At 36.0% G+C, this 8,205-nt stretch overlaps 1 long non-coding RNA gene across 1 annotated transcript; it reads right to left on the bottom strand.

The window, feature by feature from the left end:
• Positions 1-3,769: 3,769 nt before the first annotated feature.
• On the bottom strand, positions 3,770-5,761 carry LOC128132015 (uncharacterized). The gene is made up of 2 exons (XR_008229943.1): positions 5,659-5,761; positions 3,770-3,935 (listed from the first exon to the last, which is right to left on the bottom strand). It is a non-coding gene; the product is annotated as an uncharacterized LOC128132015 (long non-coding RNA).
• Between the last annotated feature and the right edge of the window lie 2,444 nt (positions 5,762-8,205).

Raw genomic sequence — 8,205 nt, 5'->3', positions numbered from 1 at the left:
TTATTTATTTATTTTTTTTTTTTTTTTGATTCGCGCGTTCCCTAGTGAATTCAGGTCCTCGCTTGGCGTTCCAACGGGCCTTCACTATGGGTATGCGGCTTTGTTTCGTCCTTTTGACCTCTTGATCCATGATTTCCACCGGTTCTTCGATGAAGTTTAGACTCCCGTTGATTTCAATTTCATCCAGTGGAATAACAAGAGTCTCATCAGACAAGATCTTCTTCCGATCCTGGGATGCCTTCAATCATTCACGGGTTTGAACAATCTTCTCTGTAGTTTCTCGTATGTTCTGGGGGCTGGTGAAAGTGTTGTTAGGAACTTGCCTATTAGCTATTTTTGTGTCACCTACCTCATCCCATCAAAGAGGTGATCTACACTTGCTTCTGCAGAGAGCTTCGAATGACGTGACCTTGATGTTAATGTAATAGTTGATGTTGTATAAGGATTCGATGAATGGTTCTTCCTCTTTGTCTTTCAGTTTGAGGGTGATATTAAGGACTTCTTTAATGACTATTGAAAACACGAGGCGAATCGCCTGTCCCTTATCCAAAATGATAGATAGTGGTATACTATGCAGTCTCGCAATCTTCTTGTGATATGCTCCTATCAGCTTTTCTATTTTTCTTTGTAGCCTTGGTTGGTAGAAAGTGTGTGGGTTTGTTTGATTTGTCTACGCTCACTCAAGTGGTAGCGTGTCCATCCGCTGTCTTGGGTAACTTGTCATGGAGTTCATGGTATGACTCATAACTGATTCATCTATCATCTCTTTGTGTTTATAAGTCATATATAATTAAGAATGAAAAGACAGTCGAATCGGTGATTCTATTCTAGGCCCACATCCAAACAAGGAAAAGGATTTAAAGCGAAATTACCAATCCTAAGTCCGTAGAATCTTAATTATATAGGGCTCCAATATATACACTTAGTAATCATAGATTCACTAGTATGGGTCCATAGTCTCTACTTGAGTGGGGTGATTAACTTGGGTGAGATGGCATTTACATCAACCCTTTTCCACAACTACTGCACTTAGGTTGATTTTTGAACTCGGGTTGTCGTACGGATGATATTCCCAGGAGATCTTCTCGGAATATATCGAGAAGGTTACGGCCTTTTCCAACATCCATGATGTCTTTCTCTTCTTGTTTCTTATCCACAGCACGGGCTAGGACGGCGTGGTACCTCCTGAGTAGGTACTTCTGAGTCTTGTTGTAAAAGGTGAGACAGGGGTTTGTGTCCGGTTTGTCGCCATAGACAACGAGGGTTCTATTACTCGATGGGTTTAGGCGAATGGACTTTTCGTAATATATGATATCGGTATGGTGAGGAAACTAACTAATACGTTGTTAAAATGAAAATGTCGTAAATTTTTATTGTGACCGGTTTTAGGATGATTTGAATGAATTGGTTGATTTAGTGTTAGAGTGCACCCTATGTACACGTCTCTAGTGCTTTTGATTATTCCAATTCTACTGTAAATATTTCGTTTAAGTTTTTGAGGTTTTTGGTTGAGAAATTGATTAAATCTACGACTCACAATACTCCTCTCCGCGTTGCTATTATATAGTATCCATGCATATGTGCTATCGGGAATGAACGTACCGGAATCTCAGCGGGGTCTATTACTGCTTTCCCACGCTCTGTTGCTAAAACACTTCCGATGCTCTTGACATCTTTGTTTTTAGTCTCCGGGAACTCCTTTATGAAATGCCCTACTTCTCCACATCTGTAGCAAGTCCGACTCATCCCAGCTTTTGTGTTCTGGTTGGTCTGTTGAGCCGGCACCCTACAGAACTTTGTGGTATGCCCCTTTTTCATTATAGTTCTTGCAATGCATTTCCCTGCACTTTCCTTTGTGATGAAAGCTACACTTGGTGCATTTTGGCAGGTTTCCAACATATGGTCTTGTTGGCACTGAGGTAGTAGGGATGGTTGTGGTATGGAATGTCACTGTTTGTTGTACAAGTTGAGGTATCGTGGATTGGTGAATAATAAAATCCAACCACTGAAAGAGACTTGGAAATGTCTCCTTATCTAACTTGCTATGGTCCAATGACTTAACTAAAGCAGGTTTCAGATAGACTCCAATGAGAGTATAATAAGAGTACTTGAATGATGGAAATGACACAAAAGTTAGCCGGCGGTCAATATCTTGGATATTTACGGCGTAAAGGTTCAGGAAAATGGCCTTGTAAAGGTCTTACATCATATACACAGGAGATAGTTCCTGACAGTATAAAGACCTAACTAAAGTACTTACGATACAAGATAATTTCATAGAAAGTGCCACATCAGGCATAGACAGAAGAATACGATTCCTCTTTTTGCAAGGGATATAAAGTAAAGCGTCTACTACTGGTGACGGTAATTCCTCTGGTGAATTCTTAGTTCAACCAATTGACGTTCCATGTCAAGTAGGTGTCTCTATTACACCCTCTGGCGTACTTGGAGCTCTATGACTTTGGCTCGGGTTTTCAGCTAGTGTTTGCAGCAGGTTCTCATGGTTTCTTTCTGATCTCTTGTGAGCATCTTCTAGATGAGTGGTGTGGAGGGTATTCATTCTTGCATCGGTGACAACTTCGGCAATCTGATGTTGGGCTGTCCTGCCTTGAATCTCATTTTGGGCCACTCTGCGGACCATGAGTGGCAAGATTCTACCTGCTGAGCCCCCATTGCTCAGGTCGTAAAAGTTTCGGTCGCCAAATAATGGCATGGGCTGATCTTGTTCTTGGCTTCATGTTTCCAAGCATTCCACCGAATCAGGCGTCAGGCCATGAAGAGCTGGACGAGGGTTAGGAATTGGAAAGGGAGTTGCTCGAGGTAGGTTCTCAACCTCTAGTTCGGAATTAGCATCGGCTGAAAGGTTTTCATCATGATGATCATCCAAAGGGATAGGATGATCATTCTCTGGTTCTTCTCCAAACCAACTAGCTATGACTTCATTCGGAAGATACTGGTTGTCAAGGGGATGGAGCCCAACTATGATTTCTATGCGAGAATTTAGGGTAAGTGGATAATTATTAGACGAACTATCTAGATAATTATTTAGAAAACCCTCATTAGTTACATCACTATTTGTGAAGTGCATACCAGCTATGTGTAATCTAAACAGGATAGACCTTCGAATAAGTGACCTTATTTCCAAATTCACACAGAATAGGGGTAAGGCAAAATTATCGCTGATTCTAAGTCTATAACATCCTAATTACATGTAGCCTTAGTGTATCCACTTAGCAACTATCAACTTAGTAATGAGGATCCCGTTTTAATTCTCAAGTATAAAGTACTTATAGTAACACCAAATACTCCTATAGTATTTTAATTTTTATGTTATGTTCTATTGTTCTCATTGTGGTAGGGTTGGTAAGATTTTAGCATTGCTGCGACTACACACTTAAACTTAGGCACATGCTAGTCAACCCTCGGATAATATAGGCGATCAGGCTATATCTTCCCAGTTTTGACCATATGTCTCTAAGCCCACTTGTGTTGCCCAACAATCGTAATTCTTTTGTACTGTCCTAGTGACACTGATTTTAGTATGAATGCAGCACGTATACTTACTTAAATATTTTATTATTTAAAGTATAAACTCTAAATCAGAGTATTTTTAATCCCATTGTATTTATAGTTAGTATATCTTTTATGGGTTGATATACTCAATTCACTATAAACAATGCTCTGATACCAATCTGTCACACCCCCAAACCAGAACGGCGGAAACGTTCGGGGGCGGAGGACGTCATATTCAGTATCATAACAGTTCATAGAAAGGAAAGTACACACCACCATATATATTAAAGTTTCCAAAATGTTTACATAATCGTATTCGTTACTTGTTCAAAAGATAAATACAAAAACATCCTTCAAAAGAAGTAATTAACGTCAGCACGTTAATCCCCAAAAGTTGATTTCCAAATCTGCTTAGCGGTTCCCTGAGAATACAAGTTATTTCAAAGAAAAAGTGTCAACAATTAAGTTGGTGAGTTCATAAGTAGTGTTTTGAGAAAATGTACGCCATTCGAAAGTTCGTGTATGTTTTCCAGAAAACGCACTGTTTCAAATGTAAGGAGTTATGATTTGTTGTGTTTTCCAAGAAAAACCCTTATTTTCTTATAAAAGTATGAAATGCATATGAATGTTCGTGTTATAAGTTGCAACTAATTGTACCGAGAAAATCCCTTATTTTCCTATTAGTTGTTTGGTTTGTATACAGGAAAAACCCTTATTTTCCTGACATAACTGGCAGTCTCTAAGACCGAAAATCGCAAGCAATCGACGTGCTCGAAAGGTGTGGCATAGTTTTATATAATAAAGCTATACGAAGATCGCATTTGTTAGATGAAGAATAGTTTTAATAGCTACTCTTTCATGAAAGCATAATACCATAATAATTGTATATCCGATGAGTTTTATAACCATACTAAACATAATATGCCTGTAGCGACGTTCTTCAGGCGTCGTAGCGTTATGACAACTGTCACCCCAAAAGACGGACTGTAGCTAACAGTCAGGGCGCGGGATCATGACTTCCCGTATAGATCTATACACATTTGACACGTTCTCCGAACGGGAGACTCTGGTTATAGACAGGACTTGTAGCGATACCTTTTATCAAAAAGGCAGTGTTTGAAGATGTACACGTCTCATGGATTCTCAACTAAGTCTGTATTAAAGTAGTAGTTTTGTATGCAAAGTTTATCCTTTTTCACAATGTTTGACAAAGCATAAATCATAAGTTTTTAGAATGTATAAAACGGTTTAGCAACGAAGAATACTTTGGAATTTCTAAATACTTTGTATAAATCTAGTGCATGCGAAGTATGACAAGAGTTTTCACATAGTAGTAATAAATCACAAGTGATTCATTTGATAAAAACGAGTAAAGTTAAATTTTTGATGTAGAAGACAAGTTTGTAAACAAAACATATATATGTATATGGTTATATATATGTATAAGTTTTAAAGGATGATTTGGCATGTTTCGTAATTGTTGTTCATATTCTTACGTTTTTATTAGAAACTTTGCATGAAATAATCCTTAAGTTTGATACTAAAGACCTTTTTGTACTTATTACTTTTGTAAAAATGGTCATTAAACATATTTAAATGATTGTGTTTTAACTTCCTTAATGTATAAACATTACTCAAAAATGTTAGAAGGTGTTAATAAATCTATAAACCACTTTTGACAGTTTTACCCTTTACTGTCCCTGTTTTTAGAAAACTCATAGAAAAATCATCGTAAGTCAAAAACTGAATCCGTCACCTCTGAGAGTTTATAAAATAAGTCTACTTTGCTCCTAATTTTTATTATGATTTTTAGTGGTCTCAAACTAGTGTGAAAATGAACATCTTCACAGACTGGTCCGAAATCACTTCTGAAATGACAGGCAGTTTTATAAAAATCGCCATAAATTGTAGAAAAATCGTATGAACGCGTGCGAGTAGTCATTAGAAAGGTATAAACTTGAACTATTTTCATATTGTACAGTTTTGAAAGATATTAAGTTTAAGATGGTCAAAACAGTCCGTGAACAGGACTCAACTTTTCTGTAGAAAGCTGTCATTTAAATTTGAGTTATATTTAGTGTTCTAACTTGTATCCCCCCCCTTAAAACTTGAATAAAACATGAAAATGTAGGGGTATGAACTCACCTTATGTGAATACTTGAAGAATGGAAAGTTGAAGATGAACTTTTGGTTGTTGGTTTGATGCTCCAAAACAGCCACTCTTTTGGCTATGTTGCTGTCACGAAAATTTCACAGCAAAAGTGCAAGAAAAAGGGTAGTTTACTCACTGTTTTGAATCAATAATTTTGAGTATCAAAACAAGTAACTTCCAGGGGTATTTGGTGGTAAAAATATCAAGCAAAAGGAAGGTGTAGATGGGTGAAATGGTGGCTGAAACACAAAAGGGACAGCAACCCTTTAGTTCATGGTTTTGATGGCTTTGGAAGGAAGTTCTTGTGCTTGAAAATGAGATGAAGGTTGAGAGTAATTACTTGGAGTATTGGCTGGTCAAATGAGGGTAAAATGAAGAGGAAATTTCGTGGTTATGAAGGAGGAAAGGGTGGAAGAGGATAAGGGGACAAAACCTAGACTAGCTTGTGATGGGATGTGAGTTTAAGTGATGTGATCTTGTCTAGCCACTTGCTTGGGTGGTTGCTTAGAGATAGAGTTAGTTAACTAACTAACTACTAGATATTTAGTTAGTTAGGAGTTCTAGGTAAGGAGAGGGAAGGTCTTAATCTTGAAAATTAGAAGAGGGATTAAGAAGCATTCTTAGTAAAATGTCTTAAGTGATTAAGCACTTATTAGTTAAGTTGGCACTTATCTCCACCAATTCTCTTATCTTAATTGATTTAGAAATCATATTCCTTACATGAAATCACTTTAGGTAATGACCCATAACTAGTTATTCACTAGATAATAATACATATGTATAAATACATACATGTATACTTAGTATAAAATAACAATGTAGTTTTTGTGTATTTGAACTTTAATGTTTATGTTTTATTCTTTTTATTCAAAAACACTTGGATACATTTTAATTATACCTTATAATAATTCATTTTATATTTTAATTTATTTAAATATAAAATTTATTGACCAATGTATAATTTCGTGACATTTAACCGGTTAACCATATCGTTAAACACGTTTTGTCACTTTGGTTCGTATATTTGTCGAATTTAGATCCTACACAACTATTAAGCACACGTTTTACATAGAACCTAACTTAATTATCAACTAGATACATGTTGTTACAAAAATTAAGTTTGTTGCGTTCAAATGATGTTATATGCTAATTTCACAAACCGGTGATGGTTCGTAGCCATACATCATAACGAAATTTATCAATAGCTACTTGTTTTATATTTCACAGTAACTTATTTAAATAAAAGAGGTTAAATTCCTTCAACCATTCTTAATAAAATACTCATATTGCTTAATAATCAAAAGATAGCATCGTACGATCGTTCCTATTTTTTTTTTTTTTTACCAATTGTTACAGAATAGATAACAACAAGTTTTCATATGGATTGTAAGGATTAGTTTTTCCGCAAAGTTTTAAATTAAAAGAAATTTTTTGATGTTATTTATTTTAAAATATCCTTACAATGGCATTTGAGGAAAAATTGTTGCTTATAAGATTCCATTAATAGCAAGAGTGGAAATATGAAATTGATTCTTTCATTTGTGGTAATGTCTAAATTTACCAAATAAGGAAAGATTCTCATCACCCAAGTTTCAATTGGACCGGAACTTGGAATCATGCAAGTTATATAGCATGATGAATGAGAACTTTCAAGTATTGGAAAAATTAAGACTAATTACTCGTTCACATGGACGTGTGAGTCAAGTAAAGGACTAAGGGATCGGATCGAGTACACATTCTTGTGCACTAATTAAGTCCACCACAAAAGATTGATAAGACTATTCGTCATAGTTTACTAAAGCTCATTAAATATGATTATACTTACAAGTTTAAGTGTAACTCTGAGACATTGGAAAAGGTTCCAATGTATGGCAGAGCGAATAAGAAGAATCAAATTAGGCAGAAGGATAGAAGTTTCTCAAATCTGAAAAGATGGGAGAGTACTTTAGTATCAGTTTTTATGATCATCATAATGATTTAGAGACCTTATCACAATTCATCCTCTAAGTGCTTTCTTATAGCTAAGAAGAGGAGCTATGAATTGGTGAAGTGGCTAAATCAAGAAGATGAGTCATACTTCGTTCCAATACAAGTCTTAGAGTCATACTCCAAGATTGTAATTTGAGTGACATGACTTAAAGAAGGTTTAAAACACTTGTCAAATGTAAGAGTAAAAGTTTTCTACTCTTGTACATTTGAAATTGGTAAGTTGTGATGTTTTGGATAAAACAAAGATCAATTTAGGCAAATTGTGTGAAGTGTTTGTCTTGGTTAGAATCCACACTATCTCTTGGATGTTTGACAAGGGAGTCTTATAGGTCAAGAGGACAGTGGGAGTCTTAAAGGTCTTGAAAGTGTCAAGAACTAATCAAGAATAGAACCTGAAGTTCTTTTCTAGCACACGACTTGAGGTTTATAACCTATCGTGTTGACATATTCTATGCCCATTCCAGTTAAAGTTGGCTTTGCATATGAGTTCTTAGAGCTCTCAATTTGTTGCACAACAACTTGGAAGCAATGGCAGGCCCTTGAGCTACCAG

This window comes from Lactuca sativa, chromosome 2, assembly GCF_002870075.4.
Source record: "Lactuca sativa cultivar Salinas chromosome 2, Lsat_Salinas_v11, whole genome shotgun sequence".
Lineage (NCBI taxonomy): Eukaryota > Viridiplantae > Streptophyta > Magnoliopsida > Asterales > Asteraceae > Lactuca > Lactuca sativa.
This window is presented reverse-complemented; position numbering and strand designations above follow the sequence as displayed.